This window comes from Pongo abelii, chromosome 6, assembly GCF_028885655.2.
Source record: "Pongo abelii isolate AG06213 chromosome 6, NHGRI_mPonAbe1-v2.0_pri, whole genome shotgun sequence".
NCBI classification, from domain to species: domain Eukaryota; kingdom Metazoa; phylum Chordata; class Mammalia; order Primates; family Hominidae; genus Pongo; species Pongo abelii.
In genome coordinates, this window is record NC_071991.2 from 40,712,673 (window position 1) to 40,733,045 (window position 20,373).

The following is a 20,373-nucleotide window of genomic DNA, read 5'->3' on the forward strand; positions in this document are numbered from 1 at the left end:
GTTGGTCAGGCTTGTCTCGAACTCTTGATCTCAGGTGATCCACCTGCCTCGGCCTCCCAAAGTGCCGGGGTTACAGGCATGATTAATTACCTCTTTAATGGCCCTATCCCCACATACAGTCTCATTTTAAGGCGCTGGGAGTTAGGGTTTCAACCTATGAGTTTTGGGGGAACAAAATTCAGTCCATAACATTGACTTAAGGATACAGCATGGCCCAAGGTCTCCGGCAAACAAAAACAAGCTTTCAAGCAGGATATTCCAAGGGTTGCCTCTCTGGAGCCTACCAAGGGCAAGTCCATTCTTGGCATGTGCAGGCCCTGCACCAACCAAGCCTGATGAGTTAACCTTTTTCTGCACACCATGCAAGCACTAATCAAAAGAAAGTTAATGCAGCTGTACTATCACTAAATGAAATAGACATTAAGAAAATAGGACAACTATAGAGGAGGGGGAACATAAAGTGATAAGGTGGACCCACCAAAAATATACAATGTAAAAATCTGTATGAACTGCACATAATATAAACTTCATATTATATAAAGTAAAAACTGACAATGCTAAAAGGAGAAGGAAAAATTGGCAATCGCAGTGGAAGACTTTAACCCTCCTCTTATAATAAATAAGAGAACAAGCAGACAGAAAACTCAGCAAGTAGAATACCTGCCTAACATGATGAACAAACTTGACATATTTGACAGCTGTAGAATGCCATACCCAATCATGACAGCGCACGCACACTTTTCTGATGCATATGGAACATTACAAGAATTTATCATATGGTTGAGCCATAAGTTTCAACACATTTTCAAAAGATTAGAATTATTCAGATCATGTCCTAGGAATAGAAAGGAGCTTTCTTATTCTGTTAAAAAAGTATCTATAAAAAACCTTCTTAATGATGAAATATTTAAAACCTTCCCCCTGAGATTTGGCATGAGCTGAGGATACCCACAATACTACTCGACATTGTCCTGGAGGGCCCAGCAACCACAAAAGGCAAGGCAAGCAGACCTAAAGGGAGGAAAGGAAGAAAGAAAAGTCATTATTTACAGATGACATCATTGTGTGCATCAAATATGCAAAAGAATTTCAGGCAACTTCTTAGAATTAATATGTGAAATTGGCAAGGTTGTTGGCTACAATGTTGCTGTGGATGGAATTGTGTCCTCCCAAAATTCCTATGTTGAAGCCTTAACCCCGATGTGATTCAGTTTGGAGCTGGGGCCTTTAGGAAGTAATTGAGGTTAAACGAGGTCATATGGGTGGCATCCTAATCTGATAGGATTGGTGGCCTTCTAAGAAGAGGAAGAAAGGTCTCTCTGTCCCCATACACAGACAGTGGGTGGACATAGCCAGATGACAGCCCTCTGCAAGCCAGGAAGAGGGCCCTCACCAGAACCCAACCATGCAGGCACACTGATCCTGAACTTCCAGCCTCCAGAACTGTGGGAACACTAATCTCTGCTGTTTAAGCCACCCTGTCTGTGGTATTTTGTTATGGTAGCCCGAGCTGACTAGTACAAATGTCAATATTTTTAAAATTGTGCTTATATGTATCAGCAACAAACAATAAAAAAAGATATAAAAATTACCATTTATTAGCTGGGCGTGGTGGCTCCTGCCTATAATCTCAGCACTTTGGGAGGCTGAGGCGGGTGGAACACCTGAGGTCAGGAGTTTGAAACCAGCCTGGCCAACATGGTGAAATCCCATCTCTACTAAAAATACAAAAATTAGCCAGGCATGGTGGTGGGCACCTGTAATCCCAGCTACTTGGGAGGCTGAGGCAGGAGAATCGCTTGAACCCGGGAGGCAGAGGTTGCAGTGAGCCGAGATTGCGCCACTGCACTTCAGCCTGGGTGACAGAACAAGACTCTGTCTCAAAAAAAAAAAAAAAAAAAAAAAAACATTTATACTAGTATTCAAAACCAACAAATACCTAGTAGTAAATCTAACAAAAGACATGCAAAACGTTTACACAGGAAATTATTTACTGAGATAAGTACATCTAAATAAGTGGAAGGATATATCCCATATTTGTGGATTGCAAGACGCAATATTAAATAATTTTGATTCTCTGGAATCTGAGCTATAGTTTTAGTGCACACACACCCCACCCCCAAATCCTAGAAGCGTTTTGATGGTGTGTGTATGTGCATGTGCTTGTGTGCGTGTGTGTGTGTGTAAATGACATACTGATTCTAAAATCTACTTGAAATTGCAAAGAACCAAGAATAGGTAAGATAAATTTGAAGAAGGAGAAGGAAGAGGAGGTAGAGGAGGAGGAAGAGGACAAGGATGAGAAGGGGAGGAGGAGCAACATCAAAGCTGGAGGACTTATACCACCATGCATCTAGACTCACTGTAAAACTACAGGAATCATCCAGTGTGATCTTGGTCAAGTATAGACAAATAGAATAATGGAATGAATCAGAGTCCAGAAACACTTTATCATATAATGGGAAAATAATTTTTTATAAAATTATTCCCGGGTGAATAGAATATATATATATATATATATATATATATATATATATATATATGTATATATGGAAAGAAAATCTTGATGTCTACTTTACAACACAAACACCCCCACTTAATTCATAAGGATTGTAGAACTAAATCTAAGGAACAGACAATAAAGCTGTAGGAAAATAAACCATAGGGGATCATCTATATGACCTTGGAAGTAGATAGTAATTTCTTAAGTGGGATATAAAAAGCACAAATGCCATTGAGCAAAAAAACTGATAAATTTGCTCACATTGAAATTAAGAACTTACATTTCTCAAAAGACATCATTAATAATGTGAAACAGGGTGAAAAGACAAGCCAGAGTGGGAAAAGATATTTGCAGTGAATGTATCTGACAAAGGACTCCTATCCAGAATATATAAAGAGCTTCCACAGGTTGGGTGTGGTGGCTTATGCCTGTAATCTAGCACTTTGGGTGGCTGAGGTGGGAGGATCGCTTGAACCCAGGAGCTTGAGACCAGCCTGGGCTATAGGGTAAGACCTCGTCTCTACAAAAAAAAAAAAAAAAAAAAAAAAAAATTAACCAGGAGTGGTGGTGCACACCTGTAGTCCCAGCTACTTGGGAGGCTGAGATGGGAGCATTGCTTGAGCCCAGGAGGTCGAGGCTGTAGCGAGTTGTGACGGCACCACTGCACTGTAGCCTGAGTGAGAGAGTGAGACCCTGTCTCAAGAAAAAGATGAAAGAAAGAAAGAAGGAAGAAAGAAAGAAAGAAAAAGAAAGAGAAAAGAAAGAAAGGAAGGAAGGAAAGAGCTTCTACAAATCAATAAGGAAAAGACAATCCAGTAGAAAAGTATGTTAAAAACATGAACTACATTGTACAAAAAGGGATATCCAAATGGTCCAAAAACCCATGAAAAGGCACTCATCCTTAAGAGCACCTCATGAGTCTTCAGGGAAATGAAAATTAAAAACCACAATGTAATACACCCCCCCACCCCCCGACCACACTCACTGTAATGACTAAAAATCTTAAAATACCAGTTGTCATCTGCAAGCCTATGGACCAACCAGAACTCTCGTGTTATGCTGTGGGAATGTAAGTCAACACACTTTGAAATCCTGTGGCAGTGTCCATTAAAAGCGAGCACCCACATACCTGGTGACCCAGAAATTCCATGCCTAGATATTTGCTGAACAGAAATGGATGCTTAAGTTCACCAGGACATGAACAAAGATGTTCGTCATAGCATTATTTGTAACAGCTCAGAACTGAAAACTACCCTGGTGTTCATTATCGGTAGAATGGAGATTTACATAATAAATGTATAATAGATAATAAATGTATAAATATATGTAAATAAGTTCACATGATTTAGACTAGACACATGATTTAGACTAGACAAAAAAGTTGCTGTTGCTACATACAGAAACATATTTGAATATCACAAACATAACATTTGGGGGTTTTCCCAGACACAAAAGAGGGACTACTTTATAATTCTACGTATTGAAACCTCGAAACCAGGGTATACTAATGTATGTTGGCAGAGGCTGAGATAGTAGCTACCACTGTGGGAGGGGGGAGAACATAAGGTATGCAGATATTGTTCCTTTTCTTAATTGAAGTGCTGAGTGAAGGTGGAAATTTACTGCATGTTTACTTGTAATCTGTGTACTTTTCTATTTACATTCCACCTCATTAAGAAACCATTATGGAAGTCATCTTCCTTCTGTACCCTTGCTCCATTCTGTTGCCCTCTTCCTTCTTCATGCCCTTACAGAGCTGCTGCTTTTTTGTTTGTTTGTTTTATTTTGAAGTAATCTTAAATTTACAGAAAAGTTGCAAAATAGTAAAAAGAGCTCCTATATACTATTCAACCAAATTCCCCAGTTGTTAATACTTTACTACATTTGACTCATCAGTCTTTCTCTCTCTATATAATGTATTTTTTTCCTGAATCATTTGATAACAAGTTGTAGATGTGATTCTTCATCATCCCGTTAAGCTCTTGTGCAAAACAAGGGTCCTTTCTTATATGAACACAGTACAACTGTCAAAGTCAGGAAATTGATCTTTATCTGATATTACCATTGAATCCACAGATCCATTCAAAGTTTGCTTATGATATTACTGCCTTAATAATTTCATCAACTGTGCAGAGGCAATGCTGTGTTCTTCCTACAGCATTTATATCAGGGGGCTCACAATGCTGACTTGTCCCACTCTTCTATCGCATGGTTAAGATGGTGTCTGCTGGATCTCTCCATGTAGTGCTCCTTAGTCCTTCCTGTAGACCTCAGTTTCCATCTGGTATTATTTTCCTTGCCCTGGAGGATGTCCATAGCTTTGACTGTATTACAGGTCTTCTGTCAATGAATTCTCTCAGTCTTGTCTAAATGTCTTCATTTCAACCTTGTTTTAAAAGGGTATTTTTGCAGATAAGTATCCTTTTGGTTGAAGCTTTTTTCCTTTCAGCACTTTCATGATGCCATTCAATTGTTTCTGCCTCCATTGTTCCTGGTGAGAAGTTGGTAATGATTCTTATACTTGTTCCCCTGTAAGTAATGTTATACCTCCCAGCAAACCCAGCCGCTTTCAGAATTTTCTTAGGTTTTCAGAACTGTGTGTCTGAGTGTTGTTATTTTTTCTGTTTATCCTGATTTGAGTTTATTGAGACTACTGGATATGTAAATTGATGTTTTTCATCAAATTTGGGATGTTTTGGCCATTATTTCTTCACATATTTGTTCTGCCTCAATTTTACACCTTTTCCTTTGAGACTCTGATTACGTATGTGTTAGATTATGTGATACTATTCCACAAGGTTCTCAGGCTCTATTCACTTTCCTTCAGCCTTTTTTCCTTGTGATCTTCAGATAATGTTTATTGATCTGTCTTCATGTTTATCGACTCTTCTACTATCTCCAATCTGCTATTAAGCCTTCCAGCGAATTTTTCATTTCAATTATTATACTTTTTAGTTTTAAAATTTGCATCCGGATACAATTTTGGGGCTGAGATATCCTATATACTCACTGATTAAGACTATATCTTACTTTAATTATTTGGACATATTTATAATCGCTACATTAAAGTCTGCTAAGCCCAACATCTGGGTCATTTTAGATTAAGTTACTGTTCTATAGTCTGCTTTATTCTTGCCTGGGCATCACATTTTCCTATTTCCTTATATACCTGGTGATTTTTTAAAAAAATTGAATACTAGATTTTGTGGCTAATATATTGTGAAACTCAAAATTGTGTTAACTTCCTCTGAAGAATGTTGCTTATTGTTTTAGTAGGCAATTTCATTATTGGCAGATGACTTTGAACTTCCTTACTTAGGGTTCATGTTTTGTTATTGCAGATGCACGGAACGTCCAAAATGTTTCCTAAGCCTCTCTAATTTGGCATGACTCAGTTCTTCCCTTTGTATGTGCAGCTTAGTTGTCAGTCAAGGACTTGCAGAGCTCCTGTGTGGGGTTCTGGGACCCCTGTGTGCACAGCTCCCTCTTCCCTGACGCTTGGCTCCACACATGCCCACTGCTCCCGCTGCTCCTCACCATCATCTCCACCTCTTCAGCTCCACATGACCTCCGTGCCCTGCCCAGACTCCGGTGCTGTGTGCCACAGTCAGAAAACTCTGTCGGGGAGCACGGAGCAATCACGGGGCTTGCCTCCTAAGCGTCCCTTCCCACAGGGATCTGAGTCTTGCACTCCCTGAAAACAGTTGCCTCATGTACTTTGTCCAGATTCACGGTTATTTTTGGTGGGAGGGCTAGTCTGGTAAAACGCCTAGAAGTGGAAGTCACAAGTGATTTTGGCTGGAGAAGGTGATGCTTGTTTCCACATCCAATTTGTCCATGCCCTCCTTGACCTACTGCAACCCAGCCTCTGGCGTTTCTCTGCCTGGAGACTTCTCGACCCAGCTTCCATGACACTCTTCTCTCCTGGATTTATCCCGCCCCTTTACTTGCTCTTTCTTTGTCTCCTTAATCACCCCTTCCTCAAACCATCTCCTTGATGCCGCATCCCTCAGAGACCCCTTCTGAGCCCTTTTCTCTCCTCCTGTGACACTCACTAGGCTGCAATTCAATCCTTCCTTCTATTGATCATTCTCCAGCCTGTGCCTTCAATTCTTCTCTTTATCCTGGCCTCTAGGCCATATTTTCACTGATACTGCAGGTAGTGGATATTTAGGAGGCCCTTAAACACTACACTCCCTAATTGGAATTTAATATCTGTACCCCATACCTGTTCCTCCTTTTTGTTTTCCCTTTATCCTGCCATTATAGAAAAATAGGAGAGATCCATGCAGCCCCAGCCCCTCCACACTCACTTCTCACTTGCAGTAGGCCACCAAGTCCTGATTCTGAAATATTATTCCAAATGGATGCCCTCTAGCCCCCCGCCAATACATGATAGCTCCTGTTAGCATGGATAATGGCTACAAAGCTGAGGTTGCTACATATGGAGTTTCCAGGGTGTGGTAAAACAGTAGTTAGGCCTGGCCCCTTAGCAATTTCTCTCTGGGGTCAGGGGGAAGTGTTGGGGAGGGGGAAGGTGAGGAGGGGTTTAGAAGATCCCTGGGAGCTTGTGGAGGGGACCAGGACCTACTCAATTCCTGCAGAGGCCCACAGTCCTGGTAGGAGGCTCTGAGGGAGAGCCACTGGGTAGAAACCTAACTAGGTGGGAGGCAGGAGCTGTCCATTGCCCTCCAGGCCCCAGGGGCTGTGGTAGCATGAGGGGCACCCCAGCCTGGAGGCTGACCCCATTATCAGGGCTACTTCAGGCTCTGCCTGAGTCCGCTGGCTGTCATGCGGCTGGCCTCTGTGAGGGTCTGGGCCCACTGGCCAGCCTGCTGAGACCCCAGCCGAAGTCCTCCCTCCAGGTGTGTGGCAGATGCCCCGGCCAGGCCAGAGACTGAGGGGTATTCAGAGAGGGGCCACAGAAAAAAAAGAACAAGGCCACAGCCCAACCTGGCTGTGTTCACCTGAAGGGCACCATGTGCCCATACACTTCATGGGCCATTTATCCTTTCCTCCCTGGGAGTCCCCTCTTGTGACCATTCTGTATCAGAGTCCCTAAGTCTCAGTGGCCTGCCAGGCTGGGGATGTGGAGGTGGGACATGGGGGCAGGGACTGGGAAAGGGGGCAGGAGGGCTGTGTTCATTGTGCCAAGCTTCTGTGGAGGCTACAGAGGAGGGCCAAGTGCAGGCAGGAGCCCAGCAGGGCAAACGTGCCCCCGGGCTGAGGCCCTGGCAGGAGCCCGGCCAGGCTGGGGCCACTCCACGCTAGGGGCCTCAGGCTCTACCACCGTCCCCTCCTCCATCCACTGGCTTTGCCAGGGTTACCAGGACTCCAGGACCAAGGGAGCATCCAGCAACCGAGGGATGAGTGTCAGAGTAGGAGACCCTGAACTCCAGGCAGCGGGGGTCATCTCCAAGAAAGGGCCCCAAGGGCGGCGCCTGCTTCAGAGTCAACCGAGGGAAATCCCTGAAGGACAGAGGGAGTGCGTACGACACTCTCCAGCGGGAGAAAATGCAGCTTTAAGATGTGCTGCCTCCCACTCCATTCTACCCACACCAGTATTTCTGGTGGGGGAGGCAGTGGAACTCAGAGTGTAGGAGTCGCCTCTCTGGGAGGAAGGCCCCATGAGCTGCAAGCGCTGTTTGCATCATCTTGACCCCCGTGCAATTAGAACAAGTGGTTTATTGCTGCCCCCAGGCCTGGCCAGGACCCGGGGTAGGGGGAGGCATGCTGGCATAGAGCCGGTGATAGCAGACCTTGGATGCCAGCTGGCCTCCTACCTCCTTCCCTACTGCTGTTTGTCTTCAGGCAAGTTACTTAACCATTCAGGGCCCCAGTGTCCTCATTTGCAAAGTGCTGCTGGTAATAACATGTCTGGCATACAGGAAGCACTCAAGAAATGCTGGCTCTGACTGTAATCGCCCTGGCTATTTTCTGCTTGCTGTTGCCTGACACCTGTAAGTATGTCCATGCGTGTAGCTTTCCATAATTACGGTGGCTGTGTACAAACTGCATTATATTTGGCGTCCCCCACGCAGGAGGCTCTGTATCCACGGAGCTTTCTCCCTTCCCACTTGTCACGTGGCCCCACATCTCCATCCACTCGCTCTGTTGTTTCTGCCAGGCCAGTCCCCTGCGGGGGGCGATTTGGGTTGTTTCCAGTTTTCTTGGTTATAAATAGCACTGCTGTGCATATCTTTATTACAAATTCCTTCTTTCCTCTGAAACCCTGAATAACTGAGCCCACAGGGCATCCAGTACCCAGCGCAGGCTGTCTTACAAAACCCACAGCACTTCCTGGCCTGCTCCATCGGCATTGCATTGGGTCCTGCAGATAGGCCCCAGGGAGGGGAGAAATCAGGGTGGCCCTTGTTCTCCATTGCTCAGAGCTGTGGGGCAGCCTCACCACTGGCCTTTCTTGAACCTGCACAGATGCTTGACATCATCTAAGTTCACAGACATGGGACAAAACTAAGCAAAAACGAAAGAGAAAAACACCCCACCAGTGTTTCTGAACTTGCTGTGCCTTTAAATGTAAAAAGATCTCCTTGGTATCTGGGGCTGAGAGAGGCTGGGGCCCTGGGTGGCTGCAGAGCAGGCCCTGGCGGTGGAGAGGCCCAGCCTCATTTTCTTATCAGGGTTTCCCCCCTGCCTTTTTGTTGTTGTTGTTGTTGAGACAGAGTCTCATTCTGTCACCCAGGCTGCAGTGCAGTGATCTCAGCTCACTGCAACCTCCGTCTCCCGGATTCAAATGATTCTCCTGCCTCAGCCTCCCGAGTAGCTGGGATTACAGGTGCCCACCACCATGCCCGACTAATTTTTGTATTTTTAGTAGAGATGGGGTTTCACCATGTTGGCCAGGCTGGCCTCAAACACCTGACCTCAGGCGATCCACCCACCTTGGCCTCCCAAAGTGCTGGGTTACAGGCTTGAGCAACCTCACCCAGTCTTTTTTTTTTTTTTTTAAGTAGTACAAATATAATAAATGGATATGTTCTTTTTCTTTTCTTTTCTCCTGAGACAGAGTCTGGCTCTGTTGCCAAGACTGGGATACAGTAGTACCATCACAGCTCACTGATGCAGCTTCAACTTCCTGGGCTCAATGCTCCCCCATCAGCCTTCCAAAGTGCTGGGATTACAGGTGTGAGCCACCGTGCCTGGCTGTGAATACATTCTTATTGTTCAAGGTTCACCACAGTTTTTACATATATTCTGTGATTTTTTACTGTTTTGGGGGTCAATATGAGTAATTCATATTTTCCCAGAAAAACCCCATTTCAACTACATTTTCTTTCCCTTCCTTCCTTTCTTTGTTTCTTTTTTTTTTTTTTTTTCAGAGTCTCACTCTGTTGCCCAGGCTGGAGTGCAATGGCATAATGGCATGATCTCGGATCACTGCAACATCTGCCCACCGGGTTCAGGCAGTTCTCCTGCCTCAGCCTCCCAAGTAGCTGGGACTACAGGTGCTTGCCACTATGCCCAGCTAATTTTTGTATTTTTAGTAGAGATGGGGGTTTCACCAGGTTGGCCAGGCTGGTCTTGAACTCCTGACCTCTGGTGATCCACCTGCCTTGGCCTCCCAAAGTGCTGGGATTACAAGCATGAGCCATGTGCCTGTCCCATTTTCTACTTATTAGCAAGATGTTGTGCAGAAAATTCTTTTATAATTCTTTCTCTCTCTGTCTCTTTCTTTCTCTCTCTCTTTCTTTCTTTCTTTCTTTCTGAGATGGAGTCTCACTCTTGTCGCCCAGGCTGGAGTTCAGTGGCACGATCTCGGCTTACTGCAACCTCCGCCTCCCGGGTTCCAGTGATTCTTCTGCCTCGGCCTCCTGAGTAACTGGGATTACAGGTGCTCGCCACCACACCCAGCTAATTTTTGTACTTTTAGTAGAGATGGGGTTTCGCCATGTTGGCCAGGCTGGTCTCGAACCCCTGACCTCGTGTGATCCACCAGCCTCGGCCTCCCAAAGTGCTGAGATTACAGGCGTGAGCCACTGCGCCCGGCCAATCTTTATTTCTTTATTTTATGTTGTCTCTTTTATACCTATTTTTTGGCTTATTTTTTGTTTCTAACCAGACTTGTCAGGTTTGTCTATTTTACTCTTTAATTTTTTTTCCCAAAGATCTAGCATTTGTATTACTGATTAATTGTGGTACTGATTGTTTTTCTTTCATTAATTTCTGTTTGGCATTATCACGTTCATCCTTTCACCTTTCTTGGGGTTGTTTTGCTATTCTTGTCTAGCTTCTTGAGTGGTAAGCGTTAGTTTATTTTCAGTCTTGCCTGCTGTCTGATAAGGGCACGATGGCCTGTGACATCTCCTCTGATGGCTTTGGCTAGGCTTGTAACACAGAGATCACACCACTGCATTCCAGCCTGCGCATGTTTGTTTCTAAGTTTCATTTCTGTAGTCTCCACATTCTGTCATGTAAATTTCCTGCTGAGTGGATTTATTTGGCTTTCCTTTAGTTACTTCTTTTTACTTTTCTTGCAGTGATTCCTGCTTTTGTAGAATTTTTTTTTTCAATTTCTTTTGTCTCCTAGTACTTGGTCTATTGCTAAGGCTCTTCCATGTGACTTAAAAAAATGTATTCTCCATATGGCATATGAACATACATTTCATGTAATTTTAAAGTTGAGGTATACTTTACATACATAATTACATGGAACTTACATGTAAATTACATTTACATAAAACACACTGATTTTAAGGGTACAGTTTTTTCCAGGTTTTTGACAAATGTATACCCTTGTGCAGCCACAGAAAATATACAGAACATTTTAACATCCCAGAAGATTCCCTTCAGCTCCTCCAAGTCAATCCCAGCACCACCCCAACCCTCTGCCGAGACAGCCACTTTTCTGATTTCTAGAACCATAGATTAGTTCTAGAATGTGTAGAATGGAATTATGCAGTGTGTATTCTTTGTGTCTGGCTTCTTTGGTTCAGCCTCATGTCTGAGCGATTCATTCATGTTGAGTGTACTAGTAGTTATTCTTTTTAATTTATATACACCAATTTGTTTACCTGCATTCCTGTTTATGGACATTAATACATTGCTTCCAGTTTCACCTACTGTGAATAAAGCTACTATAAATGCTCTTGTACAAGTTTGTTTCTTTGTTTTTCTTTTCCTTTTTTTTGAGACAGAGTGTCGCTCTGTCACCCAGGCTGGAGTGCAGTGGTGCAATCTTGGTTCACCGCAACCTCTGCCTCCCAGGTTCAAGCGATTCTCATGCCTCAGCCTCCTGGGTAGCTGGGATTACAGGTGTGCACCACCATGCCAGGCTAATTTTTTAATTTTTAGTTGAGACGGGGTTTCACCATGTTGGCCAGGTTGGTCTCCAACACCTGACCTCAGGCGATCTGCCCGCCTCAGCCTCCCAAAGTGTTGCGATTACAGGCATGAGCCACTGCACCCCGCCTCTCTTTTTCTTTTCCTGACATATGTTTTTACTTTTTTGGGGTAAAAGCCTAAGAGGAATTGCCAGGTCATAGGGAAGGTATTTGTTTAGCTTTATAATAAACTGTCAAACAGTTCTCCAAAGTGGCTGTCCTGTATTTATGCACATTCTCTTTTATAGTGTTTTGCATCTGTCAACAATAGTAATCCTAACAGCAATTAGATATTAGCTCCTATCACAAGGCAGAACCCAGAAACAGCTGCCTTGTGCTCCCTGGACTTTGGTTCCTTAGCAGCGAGGGCTGGAGAATGAGTGAGGCACTGCATGGACGAGGCGGCAAAAACCACATTTTCCCCAGCATCCTTCTCCACTTCTTCAGTCATAGACACCCCACAGCCCAGCCTCCCTTGCAGCCGAATGAAATCACATGATTCGGCTGTCAGTGGGGTCACGTGGCAGAAAGTTGACCAGTGCCCACCATTCCCCCTCCCTTTCTCTATCCTGCTGCTGGGAACAGGGATGTGACAGCTAAATCTCCATGTCGGAGCTCCAGGAAGAGGGCCAGCGCCAGATGCAGGAGCAGAAAGCTGGAGGCAGCTTGGTTCCTGAGAGCTTTGCGACCACCCCAGGTGCCACCCCTGATGCTTAGGGGAACGGCTGCCTTGTGTTAGCCCTGGCTGGTGCACACAGGCCTGTGTCCATGCTGGGAACTCCAGGCTGGTAGCCGGGCTTCCTGCTTTAGCACAGCCTTTGTGCCCGCAGGTGGAGGCTACACATGGTGGGATGGAAGGGGCCTGAGTGCAGAGTCTTCTGACACATGCTAGGAGGCCATTTCCATGATGACAAATCCCTGGTGTCCACTACAGGGAAGGAGGATCTGGGAGTCACTTACAGGCCATCTGGGACCTGCTCCTGTCAGCCTAACTACTCCTAGCTGCTAGATATACCTGCGTTGGGGGCCTGGCTGGGCTGGGACAGTGCCTGGACTTCTGGGCCCTTGGGCCTCAGGCAACTCCAGGAGGATGGAGGTGACAGCAATGAGGATAGCTAAGGTGGGGTCAGGAAGGGTCCACCTCGCCTGGCAGCCAGAGAGTGCCAGGGGTGCTCCAGGGAACCCCCGCCAGCGGGGGGGGGGGGGTGGCCCAGAGCCTCAGCCTGGCAGCAGACTTAGCAGGGGTTGCTCTCACTTCCCTCCCTTTGCCCAAGGGCACAGTATCTCCGGGACAGCTGCTGGTGTCCAACTTATGCTTGGATGCTTGGTGAGAAGGGAGGAAGTCTAGGGGGTTCTCACCCTGTGTTCTCGGGCCAAGCCTCCGAGCCAAGCCTGCGGAGGCTGCTCCCGGCCCAGGGCCACAATGGTTAGTTGGCTTTATCACTTTGCTTGTTAGTCATCAAGGTGGTTCCAAATCCCTTGGAGGACTCAGGTGAATCTGCCAATAAGCCACTGACAAAATGCCCTTGCTGGGTCTGACTGCTTCACCCTCTTTCCCACAGTCTTCATTGCCTAAACACACCAGCTAGTGCCTGAAACAGGGCCTTTGCATGGCAGCCTCTTCTGCCAACACCCTGCCCTTTTGCTCTCAAGGGTAGCCTCTCTGTGTCATTCAGACTTCAGCTTAGACATCATCTCCTCAGAAAGCTCTTCCATGGACTTCCATTCTGAAGTTGCCACCCTGTCACTCTCTAGCACACCACTTTTTAAAAAATCTACATACAACATGAGTACTAGATGCATTCTTGTTTGCTTGTTATCAAGCTCTGCAAAGGCAGAATCCTTGTCCATCTCATACCCTGATGCGACTGAGTGCCTGGGCAGAGCTGGGCACACAGTAACTGCACAAAGAAGGCTGGTGGACACCCTTAAGCAGAACACAGTGGTTAAAGGAACCAGCCACAAAGTCAGGCAGATCCAGATGCCAATACTAAACTAGCTGTCTGATTTGAGGCCAGTTAGAGTCTGTGTCTCAATTTCCTCATTTGTAAAAGGGAGGCAATGATAATGCTATGAAGTTTATTCAAAATGGTGGATGTTGGACTTTTAGAATGGTTTAGGGCAGGTGATGAGTGAATTGTAAATTGTAGCTATGGCCTTCATCATCACCATCACTATCACCACCATCATCATTGTCACCAACACCATCATTATCACCACCACCATCACCATCCCCACCACCACCACCATCAGCAGTACCACCATCACCACCACCATGACCATCACCATCATCGTCACCAACACCATCATCATTATCACCACCACCATTGACACCACCACCACCAATGACACCACAACTATCACCACCGCCATCACTACCACCATCACCACCACCAGCATCACCATTACCATCATTATCATAACCACCACCGCCATCACCATCCCCACCACTATTAGCATCATCACCATCACCATTACCACCACCACCACCATCAGCAGCACTACCATCATCACCACCACCACCACCACCACCAACACCAACACCACCACCACCACCGTGTCCAGAATTGGTGGGTTCTTGGTCTCACTGACTTCAAGAATGAAGCCGCGGACCCTCGCGGTGAGTGTTACAGCTCTTAAGGTGGCGCGTCTGGAGTTTGTTCCTTCTGATGTTCGGATGTGTTCGGAGTTTCTTCCTTCTGGTGGGTTCGTAGTCTCACTGACTCAGGAGTGAAGCTGCAGACCTTCGCGGTGAGTGTTACAGCCCTTAAGGCAGCGCGTCTGGAGTTGTTTGTTCCTCCTGGTGGGCTCGTGGTCTTGCTGGGTTCAGGAGTGAAGCTGCAGATCTTCGAGGTGGGTGTTACAGCTAATAAAAGCAGCGTGGACCCAAAGAGTGAGCAGTAGCAAGATTTATTGCAAAGAGCGAAAGAACAAAGCTTCCACAGTGTGGAAGGGGACAGAAGCGGGTTGCCACTGCTGGCTCGGGCAGCCTGCTTTTATTCTCTTATCTGGCCCCACCCACATCCTGCTGATTGGTAGAGCCAAGTGGCCTGTTTTGACAGGGCGCTGATTGGTGCGTTTACAATCCCTGAGCTAGATACAAAGGTTCTCCATGTCCCCATCAGATTAGTTAGATAGAGTTTCGACACACAGGTTCTCTAAGGCCCCACCAGAGCAGCTAGATACAGAGTATCGATTGGTGCACTCACAAACCTTGAGCTAAACACAGAGTACCGATTGGTGTGTTTACAATCCTTGAGCTAGACATAAAGGTTCTCCAAGGCCCCACCAGAGCAGCTAGATACAGAGTGTCAATTGGTGCACTCACAAACCTTGAGCTAAACACAGGGTGCTGATTGGTGTGTTTACAAACCTTGAGCTAGATACAGAGTGCCGATTCGTGTGTTTACAATCCCTGAGCTAGACATAAAGGTTCTCCAAGGCCCCACCAGAGCAGCTAGCTACAGAGTGTCGATTGGTGCACTCACAAATCTTGAGCTAAACACAGGGTGCTGATTGGTGTGTTTACAAACCTTGAGCTAGATACAGAGTGCCGACTGGCGTGTTTACAATCCCTGAGCTAGACATAAAGGTTCTCCAAGGCCCCACCAGAGCAGCTAGATACAGAGTGTCGATTGGTGCACTCACAGACCTTGAGCTAAATACAGAGTGCCGATTGGTGTGTTTACAATCCCTGAGCTAGATATAAAGACTCTCCACGTCCTCACCAGACTCAGGAGCCCAGCTGGCTTCACCTAGTGGATCCCGCACCGGGGCTGCAGGTGGAGCTGCCTGCCAGTCCCGCGCCGTGAGCTCGCACTCCTCAGCCCTTGGGTGGTCGATGGGACTGGGCACCGTGGAGCAGGGGGCAGTGCTCATCGAGGAGGCTCGGGCTGCACAGGAACCCACGGAGGTGGGGGAAGGCTCAGGCATGGTGGGCTGCAGTCCTGAGGCCTGCCCCTCGGGAAGGCAGCTAAGGCCTGGCGAGAAATTGAGCGCAGCGCCGGTGGGCTGGCACTGCTGGGGGACCCAGTACACCCTCTGCAGCCACTGGCCCGGGTGCTAAGTCCCTCACTGCCCGGGGCCGGCAGGGCCGGCTGGCTGCTCCGAGTGCGGAGCCTGCCAAGCTCACACCCACCCGGAACTCCAGCTGGCCCGCAAGCACCGCCTGCAACCCCGGTTCCCGCTCGTGCCTCTCCCTCCGCACCTCCCTGCAAGCTGAGGGAGTGGGCTCCGGCCTTGGCCAGCCCAGAAAGGGGCTCCCACAGTGCAGTGGTGGGCTGAAGGGCTCCTCAAGTGCTACCAAAGTGGGAGCCCAGGCAGAGGAGGCGCCGAGACCGAGCGAGGGTTGTGAGGACTGCCAGCACGCTGTCACCTCTCACCACCACCATCACCACCACCACCACCATCACCACCACCACCACCATCACCACCACCACCACCACCATCACCACTACCACCACCATCACCTCCACCACCACCACCATCACCACCACCACCATCCCCACCATCATCACCACCACCACCACCATCACCCCACCACCACCACCACCATCACCACCACCATCACCACCAACACCACCATCACCTCCACCACCACCACCACCATCACCACCACCATCACCACCACCACCACCATCACCACCATCACACCACCATCATCACCACCACCACCATCACACCACCATCATCACCAACACTATCATTATCATTATCATCACTACCACCATCACCACCACCACCACCACCATCACACCACCATCATCACCACCACCACCACCACCACCATCACCACTACCACCACCATCACCTCCACCACCACCACCATCACCACCACCACCATCCCCACCATCATCACCCCCACCACCACCACCATCACCCCACCACCACCACTACCATCACCACCACCATCACCACCAACACCACCATCACCTCCACCACCATCACCACCACCATCACCACCACCACCACCATCACCACCATCACACCACCATCATCACCACCACCACCATCACACCACCATCATCACCAACACTATCACACCACCATCATCACCAACACTATCATTATCATTATCATCACTACCACCATCACCACCACCACCATCACCACCATCACACCACCACCATCACCACCACCACCACCATCACACCACCATCATCACCACCACCATCACACCACCATCATCACCAACACTATCATTATCATTATCATCACTACCACCATCACCACCACCACCATCACCACCATCACACCACCACCATCACCACCACCACCACCATCACACCACCATCATCACCACCACCATCACACCACCATCATCACCAACACTATCATTATCATTATCATCACTACCACCATCACCACCACCACCATCACCACCATCACACCACCACCATCACCACCACCACCACCATCACACCACCATCATCACCACCACCATCACACCACCATCATCACCAACACTATCATTATCATTATCATCACTACCACCATCACCACCATCACCACCACCATCACCACCACCATCATCACCAACACTATCATTATCATCACTACCATCACCACCACTGCCACCGCCACCATCATAATCACCACCACCCTTACCACCATCACTATCATCACCACCATCACTACCACCACCACCAGCACCACCATTGCCATCATTATCATTATCACCACCACCACCACCACCATTACCATCATTATCATAACCATCACCACCGTAGCCACTCCATGTGCTTGCCACTATGTCCTGTATGGGCTGCCGTGTCAAGGGCCAGATGATGGGAGATGTTTGGACCAGGGTATTCCTGCTCTGGGAACCACAGCCTGCTCTCCCTGGTGGATGACTGGGCCTCAGAGAGGAGGTGCAGTGACACCCTCCCACATGACAGCAGTCCCTGGAGGTGAGGGGGACAGGGGAGGCATGGCTTTCTTTGGGATAATGAACCCCATGTGCGGCACTTTTGGCTCTGCAGATGTGGTGCTTGTTGCCATGGTGACTGTCCTAACAATAACCTCCCAGAACTGATATTCCCCACACCCTCCCCAGCTGCCACCTGGGAGGGAGAGCCCTCCTCGCTTATGAAAGCAAGCTTGAAAGGACAAGGTGGGAGGCAGAGATGACACGGGGGTTGGGGTGGAAGTGGGCCCTTCCTGAAGGCAGGGGTGGGAAGAGGGGAAGTCTGAGCCTCTCTGACCAGAGCCAAAGGCAGACGAGAGGGCTTCTGGAATCTGGGACCAGAGAGTCATGGTTGGAAGTCTTTCTCCCTTCTACCAATTTCCCTATGATAGGGAGAAGCCATCTGGTTCTGAGAGTGAGGAGTGGGCTGTTTTTTGAGTGTTAGTGTGGGGTCAAGCTGTCTGGGTAGGGACAGTCTGGCTGCCTCTGATAGCCTAGCCCTTCCCCACTGTCTGGTGCCCAATCATGCTGACCTTCCTGCGTTTGCCAGGGTAGCTCCGCTTCATACCTCTAATATTTCAGCTCGGAGGAGGGACTGCCTGGGGGTCCCAGGTGCTAACAGGTACAAAAGGTGGGAAGAAGTATAGGATACAATGATGAATCTCAAATTGCATCTCTTAGTGACCCCACATTCTTGTGTAACCCTGGTCCTGGGCAGCTTCTCAACTTTTGAAAAGTGACCTCGGCCGGGTGCAGTGGCTCATGCCTGTAATCCTGGCACTTTGGGAGGCCGAGGTGGGTGGATCACCTGAGGTCAGGAGTTTGAGACCAGCCTGGTCCACATAGCGAAACCCCATCTCTACTAAAAATACAAAAATTAGAGTGGCAGGTGCCTGTAATCCCAGCTACTCGGGAGGCTGAGGCAGGAGAATTGCTTGAGCCTGGGAGATAGAGGTTGCAGTGAGCTGAGACTGTGCCACTGCACTCCAGCCTCAGCAACAGAGCGAGACTCCATCTCAGAAAAAAAAACCAAGAAAGATGACCTCATAAAAGACCACCTGCTGTGCTGCTGTGTCCACACTCAGGGCTCCAGGAAGCCGTGTGAGTGTGGATCTGTTTGTATGGATGTGTTTGTGGGTACGTGTGTGTTTGTGTGTGTGTGTGTCTCTCTGTGTGTGTGTGGAAGGCAAGGGAGGTTTTATGGGACACTAGGGTTTGAATCATAGTCATTCCGTGGCTGTGTGACTGTGGGTAAATTACTGTACCTCTCTGTCTCTCCATTATCCCATCTAGTAAAATGGGGATAATAATAGTACATGCTTTATAGGATTGTTTCAGAATTAAATGAGATAGTACATGTAAACTGCACAATCAGTGTCAGCTGTCATTAGGATGCCAGCACCACTTTATCATCTCCTGGACATGCCGGTAGGAGTGTGTGTGGCTTCACAGTAGCCTGGAAAGAGTCCGACTTACAGAGGGGTGCAATTTTCTTTTGTTTGTCTTCCTATTTGTATTCTTTTTTCCCTTGAGACAGGGTCTTGCTCTGTCGCCCAGGCTGGAGTGCAGTGGCGCGATCTCAGCTCACTGCAACCTCTGCCTGCCGGGTTGAAACGATTCTCATTTGGGATTATAGGCAATGGGCCACCACACCTGGCTAATTTTTGTATTTTTAGTAGAGATGGGGTTTCACCATGTTGGCCAGGCTGCTCTCAAACTCCTGACCTCAGGTGATCCACCCACCTTGGCCTCCCAAAGTGCTGGGATTACAGGCGTGAGCCACCGTGCTTGGCTTGTTATTTGTATTCTATTGTGTGGCCCTACCTCGTCTTTCTAGAGCTCAGAAAGGGAAAATGTGGATGCTTCCAGCAGGTGCTGGAAGAAACTCCTGTGGGGTTAAACACAACGCCAAGAACAAACCTCAGACTTGGCCTCCAGTCCTTTCTCGAGCCCATGCCAGTCTGTCTGTTAGGATGGCCCAGGATTCTCTGAGTCCAAGTCTGACATGGACGGGGTCTCCCTTCCTGCTGTGGTCCTGCTGAAGTCAAGGCCAGGATCCCTCTGCCTCCTCAGCTGGGGACTTCCCCAGGTGGCCCAGCATTTGCCTTTGGCCTGAGAGTTTCTCTTCCTCTAGTGTCTTCTGGGTGCAGGTGGGTCGATGGCAGGGACTTGTTGCCGTGTGGTCTACTAATTGCCCAGCAGTCCCATGCCAAATGCATCCTGGCCCAGAAGGGCCCTGACTTCCGGCACTCAGAATCCCTTTATCCCCTCCCTTATCCACACGACATTTATTGTGGCTTCTGGGGCTTGCCCTGGGCTGGCCACGAGGTGAGAGGGATGAGCAGGATAGGCCCAGAATTGGTCCTTGGGGAGCAGTAAGGAGGTCGTATCAGGGCAGCGGCATGACCCAAATCCAGAGCTGGCTGCTGGAAACCCCCTCCTCAGAGCCTGCCCAGGATGGACCCTGTCAGAAAAGAGTGTGGGGATGGATGTTGGAGCCCAGTGGTCTAAAGTCCCGGTTCTGGACAGCAGCCCCGGTGCCAGGCCTCAGGGAAGGCTGTTTTATGGGAAACCGGGTCGCTCTGCCTCCTGCCTGCCTCCCTGCACTCTCCTCCTCCTTGGCT

General features: G+C 48.0%; 1 protein-coding gene across 1 annotated transcript in view; it reads right to left on the bottom strand.

The window, feature by feature from the left end:
• Positions 1-20,373, bottom strand: part of OGDH (oxoglutarate dehydrogenase) — a 481,925-nt gene that overhangs the window by 362,069 nt on the left and 99,483 nt on the right. The window lies entirely within an intron of this gene.